Below are 14,125 nucleotides of genomic sequence, written 5' to 3' on the forward strand. Positions count from 1 at the left end.
TGGGCTCCATCTTAGAGGCAAATCTTTCCGGAGATAAAATGGCAGCAAAAGTAATCAAAAAAGTGAACCATAGAACTAGATTCTTGTACAGGATATCCTCACTTGTCAGTAAAAACACACTGAGGACCCTATCAGGAGCTCTCATTCAATGTCACTTCGACTATGCCGTAACATCATGGTACTATAGAACCACAAAGGCCCATAAAACAAGACTCCAGACAGCCCAAAATAAACTGGTTAGGCTTCTGCTAGGCCTCAACCCTAGGACACATCTAACCGCTGCTCATTTTTTGAGCCTTGATTGGCTACGAGTAGTTGACAGAGTGCAGCAGCTTGCACTGGGCCTGGTCTTCAAGATACGCTACACCACAAAGACACCCAAGTACCTGTCAACATACTTCCAAAAAGTGAACAACGTCCACACATACAATACCAGAGGAAGCTCCACGAACCACGTTCAACCGCGTTGCACCACAAACAAGGGGTTAAACTCGTTTGCAAACTATGCAGTAAAAATGTGGAACGCCCTTCCTATAATCTTAAAGGAGTGCAAAACACTGCCCACCTTCAAAACCACTCTCAAAAAACATTTACAGGAGGCTGCAATCCGTAACTGGACTCTCTAAATCAAAAATCAGATTAAAAGACCCGAACTACCCACTGTACATACTTTGTGTTTTGTCCCCCACCCCCACCTGTGGTGTATGTCCCCACCTGTCCTACCCGCTGTACATACCTAATGTTTTGTTGTATTGTTCTTCCCATGATGGATGTATATTTATCTTGTAGATAGTACTAGTTATTTGTCTGTATTATCTTGTACTAGTTTTTTTTTTGTCTGTGTTATGAAGGCCCACAATTTAGAGCCAGTTAGTTTCCCCAAATCAGCCCTATTTTGCCCTGTTATTTCCTTAATTATTTTCCATACTATTCATGTACGTTTTCATGAAGGTGTATGTATTGTTATTGTAATTGTATAAGTTCTGTCTTAGATTTGTTCAGTATTGTGCAAGCGCCAGATTAGTGGGCGTGGTTTTGATTGGCGTACGTGACTTGATGTATGTCCGGTTGGTGTCTATAGCGACGGAAGTGGTCTGTGCGTTAGAGTGACGAGAGTGAGAAGGAGAAGGAGAAGGAGCCCGAGGTGGAGATAGAGTACATCACAGAGGAACCAGAGATCTTCGACCCCAACTTCATCTTCTTCAAGAGGATCTTCGAGGCCTTCAAGCTGACAGACGACGTGAAGAAGAGTTCGGAGTTTTTAGTGAGTTAACAGCGCTAGCCCAGTTTAGCTGTGTCACCGTTAGCCAGCCTTGCTAGCCGCCGGCTGCTAACGTTGGCGCATAGCGAGACCCAAGCCAAACAAAGCCGTCGCCTCCGAGGTGGATTGCGACCGACCGCTAACACCACCGGAGCTGACCGTGGACCACCGGACCTGAACCATTCACACCTCGTCGTTTGCTACGAAGAAGCCCCTTTCCCTTCGAATTGCAACGTCACTCCCCCCCCTTGTCTGCTGCCTTCCTCGAGTCGCATGCGGGCTCCGACCAGGCCTCAACGCGCTCATTTTCAGTCCGGGACTCTAAGCCTTTTCAGGCCAGGTACTGTGTGTGAGTGAGTGAGTGAGCGTGTGTGTGGCCGGCGGGGAGGGAGTATATTGGGATGTATATATAAGTTGTATAAATAAATGTGTTTGTTTATATTTGATACATTGCTGTGTGTTTAGTTGTCTGTATTGTTTAGTTTAACAGCAAATCTAGTATTGGGTTTAAGTATTGTCTTATGGTGTGATTAACTGAGTTATGGCTTGTATTATAATATATGATATATATCTAACTGTGATATGCTAGTCTAAAGGGTTGCTGGCGCCCCCTGCCTCTATCCTCCTACACTGCCGATTTAGCTCAGAGTTAGTTAGATAACCAGCCCTTCCTAAAATTCTACAGTCCTTTAGCTACTCCCTGGTTACAATTGGTCCTTCGAGCCGGATAGGTTGTGTAGTGATAGCATGGCTGAGCGCAGCCAACCAGACAAGACAGTTACCCCCCCTTCTCCGCCCCCTGAGCCAGAGCCACGACCACAGAGAGTCCCGCGGTTGCCTCAGAGGTTACAAGAGTATGAGCTTGAGCTCGAAAGCTCACTGAGTGGTAGTGAGGAGCGCACTCCACGGGATACAGTGGTCGGAGAGGCCGAGGTGTCCGCCGGCGCGCGGGTGGCTAGCACCGAGACAGCCATCAAAGAGCACCAGCCTGAGGATGAGATGGCAGAACAGCAGGGTTTTGCCGTAGAAACGGAAGAGCAGGAAGGAGAGGCCCGGTCTGACAGCGCCTGCGGGCGGAAGAGGGAGGGCCTCAGCCTTAACGATCTGCCTCCCAGTACGGCGCGCTCGAGACCTAGCTCCTGCCGTTCAGTGGCTTCCTCCCGGTCCAGGGTTTCCGTGGGCAGTTCTGCCTCTGGGGCGGATAGCATGCACTCCAGAGGGAGTAGTGCCGCGCTGTCAGAATGTATGCGCCAACAGGCCGAGATGGCGTTAGAGCGGGAACGCCTCCAGTTCGAGCGCGAGCGCCTCCAGATGGAGGGGGCGGAACGCGCGGCGGAGAGGCAGCGCCAGGAGGCGCTAGAACGTGAACGCCTCCAGATGGAAGGAGCGGAACGTGCGGCGGAGAGACAGCGCCAGGAGGCGTTAGAGAGGGAACGCATCCAGTTCGAGCGCGAGCGCCTCCAGATGGAGGGGGCGGAACGCGCGGCGGAGAGGCAGCGCCAGGAGGCGCTAGAACGTGAACGCCTCCAGATGGAGCGCGACCGCCTCCAGATGGAGAGAGAGCAACTGCACGCGGAGAAGATGGAGGAAGTGATGCAGACCATGCGCGACGTGTGCATCAGCAGAGCTCCGTCGGCCCGTAGTTCCAGAGCATCATCCGCACGGCCCTCTCGAGTGCCATCTCCTGAACCCCCCGCCGATGGCTCCATGACCCCCGCCATGACTGTCCAACTACAGGCCCAGCTGACCACCTTGAAGGAAGAGGACCAGGGACCCGACCGCTACGCGGCCCAGAGGGAGCCAGCGTCGCTGCCCGGGAGGGGAGCCATTCCCCAAGAGCGTAGCACACCCCTAGGTCCTCCAGTGAACCAAAAGGCATGCAGGCCGGACACCCAGACAGTCACTCCAGCCCCGATCATCCACTACAGGATGTTTCCCCAGGTGGAGGGACCCAAGTTCCCCTTCTTCAAGGACGAGGACAGGAGCCAGTATGTGGAACTACGCATCTGCCTAGACACGCTCTTGGACGACTCCTGCTCAGAGTCCTACAAATATGCGATTCTCCTTCAGCATGTGAGGAACCCCAGAGCCCACAACATGGTTCTGGCCCATGCCTCCGCACCGACACCTTACACCAGAGCGCTCGCCGACTTGGATGCCCGCTACGGTCGTCCCTGGAACCACGCCCTTGCTGAACTGCAAGCCCTCGAACAGCAGGCCCCCATCAAGGATGAACGGGCGCTGGATGACTTCGCGCTCCGCGTGCACACCTTGGTTGGAATGCTGAAGACGCAGGGCCCAGCTGGCGCCAGCGAGATCAACAGCACCTCCAATGTAGAGCGGCTGCTCCGCAAGATCCCACGCTTCCGGCAGGAGAGGTTCCGGCGACAGCAGCGCGTTCGTAACCCCGGGAAGTTGGGTCTGAGCATGGCTGCCTTCGCGGAGTTCCTACTGGAGGAAGTGCATGACACCAACGTAGACGCCATGGGTTACGCTGAGCCGAAGAAGGAGAGGGAGAAGGGAGACCGCTGGGACAGGCCGAGCTCGAACCGAGGACGCCCAGTAGGAGTGCTGCACACGGAGGAGGAGCCTCGGAGAGAGAGGAAAGCCCGACCTGAGGGAAAGGATTCCTCTCAACCCCCTCAAAAGGGACGGAGAGGTCCACCGCCATGTCCGTACTGCACCAGCGAGCACTGGTTCAATGAGTGCAGTGACTTCAACAACCTGAGTACCGAGGCCAAGCAGAGGTGGCTCGAGGAGAACAAGAGGTGCTGGAACTGTGGGCGCGACCATCTGGCTAAGAACTGCACCTTGAGGAGAAAGTGCAACCGCTGTGAGGAGGTCCACCTCAACATCCTACACGAGGTCTCCCTCGCCAGGTCCACGGAGGGCACCAGAAGCCCTAGGTCCGGTAGCGCACCGGAAGAGGAAACACCTGTCTACTATCTAGACCCAACCCAGAGCAGCGGCTCCAAGGTCCTACTGAAGGTGGTGAAGGTCCGACTTCACCACAACAACGCTGTGTACGACACGTACGCCGTTCTAGACGACGGGTCGGAACGGACCATCCTTCTCCAGGAGGCAGTGCGCCAGTTGGGGCTCCAAGGGACTGAGGAGAAGCTGACTCTGCGCACGATACGTCGCGACCTTAAAGAGGTCACCGGGGCGAGAATCAACTTCTCTATCTCCCCGGCGGGGCGGCCGTCGGACAGATATCGGCTTCAGAATGTCTTCACCGCAGACCAGCTAGCGCTCTCCCGCTACGACTACCCCCTGGAGAGATTACGCGCAAGATATTCCCACCTACGGCGAGTAGACCTACATCCGATAGAAGGAGCGGAGCCAACCCTTCTCATCGGCTCGGACAACGCTGCACTGATCGTGTCGCTCCGTCCTCCGCTGAGAGGACCACGAGGCTGCCCGATGGCTGTTAAGACTGCGCTTGGGTGGGCCCTCCAAGGCGCTACCGAGTGGAGAGATAGAGACGGGAGAGCTACGTCATCCCTCCATGTCCGAACCGAAGAAGTGCAGACCATCAACTGCCTTCACACCAGTGTGGACTCCATGAATGCGGCGCTACTAGACAACGTCCAGAAGCTGTGGACGCTAGACGTTGCGCCCTACAAGAATGAGAAGCTCTACGTACGGTCAAAGGAGGACGTCTACGCCATAGACCTCCTTAAAGCAAAGACAGTGCGTATCGAAGTCCAGGGCGTGAAGAGATACGTCACACCACTACTCCGAAGAGAACCCATGCCAGAGTTTCGAGTATCCCCTCGAACCGTCCTACAGTGTCTGACCAGCACTGAGAAGCGTATGAGGAAGGACGAGGTCCTTGCTGCTTCTTACAGAACGGAGATGAAGAAACTGACGGAGTCCGGTCTGGTGAAGAAGCTTGAGCCAGCCGAGGCGAACCAGAGTGCCGAGTCTTGGTACCTCCCGCACCACAATGTTCACCACAACGGGAAGAACCGAGTGGTCTTCAACTGTAGCTACCAGGTGGGGAAGCTCAACCTCAACCACTATCTTCTCCCTGGTCCAACCTTGACCCCAGCCCTCTTGGGAGTTCTGGTGCGATTCCGTCAGCAGCCGATCGCAGTCAGTGGTGACATTAAGCGAATGTTTCACCAGGTCAGGATGTTGGAGGAAGACAAGCCACTCATGAGGTTTCTCTGGAGAGAGGACCCGAGCGACCCCGACCCCTCTATCTACCAGTGGGAGGTGCTACCCTTCGGGACAACCTGCAGGAGACGGCACCTCCTGGAGTGTTTGACGCCGTCCATAAGAGCTTTTACGTGGACAACTGCCTCCACAGTTCGAAGACAGCCACGGAAGCCCGCCAGCTAGTCCAGGACCTGCGTGCTCATCTCCAGGAGGGTGGATTTGAGATCTGCCAGTGGGCCAGCAACGACCCGCAAGTCATCAGAGACCTCCCGGAGGAGGCCACCTCGACCAGCAGCGAGGCTTGGGTCTCTCACTCACCAGATGATGCTCAGGAGATGACGCTCGGACTTATCTGGCAGTTCCAGACCGACACTCTACGCTATCGCAATAAGCCTGCCAAGCCCCAACGCGTCACGATGAGAACGATATACAGCACTCTAGCGAGCCAGTACGACCCACTGGGATATATCGCTCCCTTCACGACGATGGCCAAGGTGCTTGTCCGGGAGCTGTGGGCCCAAGAACGAGGATGGGACGATCCTCTGCCTCGTCACCTAGAAGAGAAGTGGAAGGCCTGGGAGCAGGAACTTCCCACTCTCCAGCACATCAAGCTGCAGCGGAGCTACTTCCCTCCCTCCACGGACCTAGAGAGGAGTGTCATCACGCTACATGTATTCTGCGACGCCTCGGAGATGGCGTACGGGTCCGTGGCATACGTCAGAGCGGCAGAGCTTGGAGGTGAAGTCCACGTCTCGTTTGTCCTGGCACGTTCCCGAGTGGCGCCGAAAAAGCAACAGTCCATCCCAAGACTGGAGCTGTGTGCTGCCCTGAACGGCGCGCAACTGGGAAGGTTCCTGCTCGACGAGCTCCAGCTACCTCTGATGAGCGTCACCATGTGGTCAGACTCAACTACCGTCCTCCAGTGGTTGAAGTCCAGCTCATGTCGGTATAAGGTGTTCGTGGGCACCCGAGTCGCAGAGATTCTGGAGTTGACTGAGGTGAACTGCTGGCGTTATGTAGACACCAAGAGGAACCCTGCTGACGTCATCACGAGAGGGGCAACTCTCCAGGATCTGGCTGAGCCCCACCTGTATCACACGGGACCAGACTTCCTACAGGAGCGGGAGTCAGAGTGGCCAGCCACGCCGGCGTTAGCAGAAGACAGAGAGGACAAAGAGCTGCGTAAGACGTTGTTCTGCGGAGCCACCCAGGTCGTAGACCCTGAGACTACTCCGGGAGAGGAGTGTGAGACGCTCGAAGAGCTGCAGAAGAGGATGTTCTGCTCCAAGGCCGGTCTACCCCTAGATACTACGCTCAGCGCCGAAGATTACACCGCGGCGGAGCTCCTGGTGCTGCAGAGTGCCCAACAGGATGCCTTCTCCCGAGAGCTGGAGTGTCTCGAGAAAGGGAAGCCGATCCCCTCGGACAGTAGACTCCGCGGCTTAGCTCCAGAGCTCGACGGTGTTCTCATTCGCGTGGGTGGCAGACTGCGCCGCGCTCAAGATCTAGACCTAGACACGAAGCATCCCATCGTGCTTCCCACTAAGCATCAGGTCACCAGATTGGTCATCAAGCACCATGATGACAAAGTGCAGCACGCGGGTGGAGAGCGTGTCTTCGCGGAGGTACGACGGAGATTCTGGATACTCCATGGACGGGAGGCGGTACGGAGATATCAAAGGTCCTGCTCGGACTGCCAGAGGTGGCGAGCCACGCCGCCGCAGCCCATGATGTCCGATCTGCCCGAGGACCGGCTGCGACTGAGACAGGCTCCGTTCCACTCTACTGGGGTCGACTGTTTCGGGCCACTCCTAGTCCGAAACCGGCGAGCCTCCGAAAAGCGGTGGGGCATCATCTACACGTGCCTGACGACGAGAGCAATGCACCTTGAAGTTCTGCACCAGCTCACAAGCGACAGCTTCCTCATGTCCTTCGAGAGGTTCACCTCCAGGCGAGGGACCCCTAAGACCCTCCGGTCGGACAGAGGCACCAACTTCGTCGGTGGTGAGGCCGAGCTGAGGGCGAGCTACGCTGCGATGACTGAGGAGGCCCGTGACAGACTCGCCTCCCAGCAAGTGAAGTTTGAGTTCAACCCCCCAAATGCTCCACACTTCGGGGGAGCCTGGGAGCGGGAGATTCGCTCAGTAAAGAACGTCCTACGTACCATTCTCGGACAGAAGGTGCCTACCGATGAGGTGCTCGAGACTGTACTAGCAGAGGTTGAGGGCATCTTGAACTCCCGGCCCCTAGGCTATACCTCCAGTGATGTAGCAGATCTGGATCCCATTACGCCCAACTTCTTGCTGATGGGGCGGCGAGACTCTGCACTGCCTCAGGTAGTCTACGACCCTGCAGAGCTCACCGGAAGAAGATGGTGGAGGCACAGCCAGGTGCTCGCGGACCAGTTTTGGAGGCAGTTCATACTGCACTACCTGCCGACCCTGCAAGTCAGGCAGAAGTGGACGAGGGAGAGAGACAACTTGTCCGAAGGTGCCGTGGTACTGGTGATCGACCAGTCCCTTCCACGCGCCGCCTGGCAGACAGGCAGAGTGACCAAGGTCCTGCCGGGTCCGGATGGAAGGGTGCGGACGGCCATCGTGGACGTTGGTGGTCGCACTTACACCCGACCTGTGGCACGCCTGATTGAGCTCCCTCAAATTACAAAGGACACTATCACCTCATACCTCACGCTGCTAGAGCAGCCTAGCCAGTGTGCCTTCCATAGTTAAATGAAACCGAGGGTTTCATGGGGCGGCTGTTATGAAGGCCCACAATTTAGAGCCAGTTAGTTTCCCCAAATCAGCCCTATTTTGCCCTGTTATTTCCTTAATTATTTTCCATACTATTCATGTACGTTTTCATGAAGGTGTATGTATTGTTATTGTAATTGTATAAGTTCTGTCTTAGATTTGTTCAGTATTGTGCAAGCGCCAGATTAGTGGGCGTGGTTTTGATTGGCGTACGTGACTTGATGTATGTCCGGTTGGTGTCTATAGCGACGGAAGTGGTCTGTGCGTTAGAGTGACGAGAGTGAGAAGGAGAAGGAGAAGGAGCCCGAGGTGGAGATAGAGTACATCACAGAGGAACCAGAGATCTTCGACCCCAACTTCATCTTCTTCAAGAGGATCTTCGAGGCCTTCAAGCTGACAGACGACGTGAAGAAGAGTTCGGAGTTTTTAGTGAGTTAACAGCGCTAGCCCAGTTTAGCTGTGTCACCGTTAGCCAGCCTTGCTAGCCGCCGGCTGCTAACGTTGGCGCATAGCGAGACCCAAGCCAAACAAAGCCGTCGCCTCCGAGGTGGATTGCGACCGACCGCTAACACCACCGGAGCTGACCGTGGACCACCGGACCTGAACCATTCACACCTCGTCGTTTGCTACGAAGAAGCCCCTTTCCCTTCGAATTGCAACGTCACTCCCCCCCCTTGTCTGCTGCCTTCCTCGAGTCGCATGCGGGCTCCGACCAGGCCTCAACGCGCTCATTTTCAGTCCGGGACTCTAAGCCTTTTCAGGCCAGGTACTGTGTGTGAGTGAGTGAGTGAGCGTGTGTGTGGCCGGCGGGGAGGGAGTATATTGGGATGTATATATAAGTTGTATAAATAAATGTGTTTGTTTATATTTGATACATTGCTGTGTGTTTAGTTGTCTGTATTGTTTAGTTTAACAGCAAATCTAGTATTGGGTTTAAGTATTGTCTTATGGTGTGATTAACTGAGTTATGGCTTGTATTATAATATATGATATATATCTAACTGTGATATGCTAGTCTAAAGGGTTGCTGGCGCCCCCTGCCTCTATCCTCCTACACTGCCGATTTAGCTCAGAGTTAGTTAGATAACCAGCCCTTCCTAAAATTCTACAGTCCTTTAGCTACTCCCTGGTTACAGTCTGTCTTACATGTAACGATGAATTGAGAATCAAGGACCCCAATTGAAATAAGCCAGTGGCTTTCTTGGGTTTTTATCCTGTTAGTTGACCTTGTATGTAATATGTACTTTCATGTACCTACTTCTGCAAATCTTCTAATAAAGTTTTTCAATCAATCAAAATCAATCAATCAACCAAATACTGACCTAGGCCACAAGATCTCCACATCTGCACTCAAGTTACCCCCTTCACTATGATAATACCAGTTGAGTTAAAATTGCTTTATAAAATCATTATGCAATCACATGAGACTTTCTTTTACACGCAAGAATGACGGTCATGCATTATTTAACTAACAGGTGGCACACAATTCCTTCCTGTCGTTCCTAAATTAGGCCTATGGAACATTTGAATAAATGGATGACTCTCTCTCAGAGTGGAACATTTCACAGCAGACGGCAGGAAAGCGCTTGTCGCTATCCAGGCTCTTAGTAGAGACTTGTGTGTCATTTCTCACAGTAGGAGGGCTTTTATGGTGATTGTATTGGAGATTGTATCATGATATTCATCACATTATGATGATGTAACTGTAAACTTGTGTCTGTAGGGAACAAGTAGGCCCTACAGGTATATTTATGACTGTGCCTGTGAAGGTTCCCAATAGCCGTTTTTCGGCAGCAGTGCCAAGGTTCTCTGACATCCAAACTTAGGAGAGACATGACAGTGGTTATCACAGGGGATTGACACTCTGCGACAGGTCAGGGGGTTCATTTATTTGCTACCTAAGACACACACTGCCAGCGGGAGCTTCCTGACAGTCATGCTTACATACAGTATGTGACATGTGAAAAAACACCCTGATGAAAGTCTGTTGACTGAAACGTTAGTATTTTTCCACATGAATGTGAATTAGCAGGAAAGCCAGTGTGCTCATCTTTTTTTTCTGTTTCTAAGTATAAGCCTATGCAAATAAGCCAGTCAGAGAATCCACGCTTCACACAGGAACTCCCTCAAAAGCTGTTATCGGGCGGTTATCAAACGCTCTAAACCACACTCCACCGTGCTCCTTTTTTTCGTTGTTTGGTACCTGTACTATAGCAATGACAATAAAGACCATTCATTCATTCATGCTCCAGCACACCACAATGATGCCTGGGATAGATGGAGACTATAATACTAATATTACTACTACTACTACTACTACTACTACTACTAATAATAATAATAATAATAATAATAACAACATTCTCCTTTAACTTAAAATCAGATGAAAAGTAGTTTTTTCTCTCTAGTAAAATGTGTTCAGTGTTACTGGGGTCAACACTACTGTTGAGAACTGAAGAACTACAAATCCCAGATGACAGGGAGATGACGTATGACTGCTCTGATAAATCAACCCCTATTTCATTAATTTTCTCTATATAACGACGTCGATCATTGATCGGCAATGACACTATATAATAGTTTGCCTAACTGGCCATCGGATTTGGGCTCCTACTATCTAAAAAGCACTACGGTTTTCTTATTTTATCGGATTAAAGTAGCGAAGACCAGAAATTCCCATTGACTGCCAGTCAAACTTCTACTCTTCTATCACCCAAAAAGGGGCGTGGACATTACGGGAGGGGAAAGTACCCGGATGCGTTGCTCTGATGAATGTGAGTAACATTCCGTTATTTAATTTTTTAAAGATTAGTTTTATCTTTGTCAAAAAACTCAATAAACATATTGCTGAAAAAGATAAATATCCATACAAATATTTGTATTCATTTAAATGTTTCATCTTTGAATACGATAGATATACATCTTTGAATAGGCCAACAGTACACCCTCCCAACATTTAAACAGGCCCTCAAAACCCACCTCCTCAAGCTGGCCTTCACCAGTTAACCCTCTCCCCCTCCCTGTGTCCCCAGCACGACCTCAATTAGCCCCCTATACGTTATTTTATTTAATTTTTGTTTCTTTTTATTACTACTCGATCTTTTCAGTTTGTAAAGCGTCTTTGAGTGTCTAGAAAAGCGCTATATAAGTGTAATGTATTATTATTATTATTATTATTATTATTATTATTACATTTTCTTGTGAGTCAGCGGGCCGCATGTAGATGTCTCTATGGCCGCAGATTGCCCGCCACTGTGACGTCATTGACAATGTACCATGGCGTAATAGAGTAATATACTATAGAAGCCACAGTGCGTCTGGTCTGTGCTGGCTTTGACAGCAAAGCAGACTGAACATAATACGAAAAGGTAATGATATCTTTTTGAAATCGCTGTCAAGATCAATAATCCTATAGAACTGTGAAGAGCAGCATATGACTGCATACAGCACTGTCAAGAGCAGTATAGTATTGTATAGCATTGTATACCACTCTCAAGACCAGTATAGTTGTAAGACTAGTATAGTATTGTAGACCACTGTCAAGAGCAGTATAGTATTGTAATAATAATAATAATAATAATAATAATAATAATAATAATAACTTGGATTTGTATAGCGCCTTTCATAAAACCCAAGGACTATTTACAATTCTAGAGGAAATGGTCGGACAGATAAAACAGAAAACAAACAAAACAAAACAGAAACAGTGACTAGGGGCCAAAGGCCTTGGTGAACAGATGGGTTTTAAGGGCTGATTTGAAGGAGTCCAGTGTGGGGGAGTTTTGGATCACAATGGGGCAAGAGTTCCAGAGGATAGGTGCAGCCACGCTGAAGGCTCTGTCCCCAAAGGTCCGTAGGTTGTTGCGGGGGGTGGACAGCAGGCCCATGTCTGTGGACATTTTTTCGCGAAGGGTATGTTGGGAGAGGAGGTCAGTTAGGTACTGGGGGGCCCAGGCGTAGAGGGAGTTGTAGGTGAGGACGAGGATTTTGTAGGTGATGCAGGACTTGACCGGAAGCCAGAAGAGGTGAATGAGGGTATACGACTCTCAAGACCAGTATAGTATTGTATAGCACGGTCAAGACCAATATAGTATTGTATACCACTGTCAAGACCAGTATAGTATTGTATACCACTGTCAAGACCAATATAGTATTGTATACCACTGTCAAGACCAGTATAGTATTGTATAGCACTGTCAAGACCAGTATAGTATTGTATACCACTGTCAAGACCAGTATAGTATTGTATACCACTGTCAAGACCAGTATAGTATTGTATACCACAGTCAAGACCAGTATAGTATTGTATAGCACTGTCAAGACCAGTATAGTATTGTATAGCACTGTCAAGACCAGTATAGTATTGTATACCACTGTCAAGACCAGTATAGTATTGTATACCACTGTCAAGACCAGTATAGTATTGTATACCACTGTCAAGACCAGTATAGTATTGTAAGACCAGTATAGTATTGTAGACCACTGTCAAGACCAGTATAGTATTGTATACCACTGTCAAGCAGAGCATTAGCATTGTATACCACTCTCAAGACCAGTATAGTATTGTAAGACCAGTATAGTATTGTAGACCACTGTCAAGACCAGTATAGTATTGTAAACCACTGTCAAGACCAGTATAGTATTGTAGACTAGACCACTGTCAAGACCAGTACAGTATTGTAGACCACTGTCAAGACCAGTATAGTATTGTAGACCACTGTCAAGACCAGTATAGTATTGTATAGCACTGTCAAGACCAGTATAGTATTGTAGACTAGACCACTGTCAAGACCAGTATAGTATTGTAAGACCAGTATAGTATTGTAAGACCAGTATAGTATTGTAGACCACTGTCAAGACCAGTATAGTATTGTAAGACCAGTATAGTATTGTAAGACCAGTATAGTATTGTAAGACCAGTATAGTATTGTATACCACTGTCAAGACCAGTATAGTATTGTAAGACCAGTATAGTATTGTATACCACTGTCAAGCGGAGCATTAGCATTGTATACCACTCTCAAGACCAGTATAGTATTGTAAGACCAGTATATTATTGTATACCACTGTCAAGACCAGTATAGTATTGTATACCACTGTCAAGCGGAGCATTAGTATTGCACGGTATTATTGTACAGTAATATAGTACTATATAGCTTGGTCAAGTGTAATAGGCTAACTATAGATAGCACTGTCAAGAAGAGTGGTGTAGTACAGCACTAACATTGACAGAACAGGGCTATACACCCAGGCCTTATCCTAACATTTACAGAACAGGGCTATACACCCAGGCCTTATCCTAACATTGACAGAACAAGGCTATACACCCAGGCCTTATCCTAACATTTACAGAACAAGGCTATACACCCAGGCCTTATCCTAACATTGACAGAACAAGCCCTTCAACTCATTATCATTTGAATCTGTTTCTATTCGATCCCGTCTAAAGCTACTTTGACTTCACGTAACAAGTCGACCAGAATGTGAGATCTGAACTCTTGTTGTGTTGCAGATGAAGAGGATGACTAGTGGCGAGAAGGCCTCAGCTTGAGGGAGACTTTACAGGTTTATATTTCACGACGTCTCTTTTCATTGAACAAAACTTCTTGCAATTAATTGATATGTTTTTATGCGTCTTTGGATCTGCACTTATATAGATCGTGGTTCTCACACCATTCCCAGGTTTTATGGTTGTTAAAACAGTCTAACAGTGTGATGTGATGATGACATGTCTTTGCAGACAATCTCCGATTTAAAGAAGGAGAACTTCCGCCTTAAGCTGCGTATCTACTACCACGAGGACAGCAGACAGCAGAAGTGTGATGCCTCGGTGGAGGAAATGTACAATACAGTGAGTGACAGTTAAACATCAAAGTTATGAACTGTGAAGTGGCTATTTCAATTAATCTAACCGATTAGCTTCGATTGATATAGTGATATGGCTATATCC

This window comes from Nansenia antarctica (genome assembly GCF_963989245.1).
Source record: "Nansenia antarctica genome assembly, chromosome: 6".
Classification (NCBI taxonomy): Eukaryota; Metazoa; Chordata; class Actinopteri; order Argentiniformes; family Microstomatidae; genus Nansenia; species Nansenia antarctica.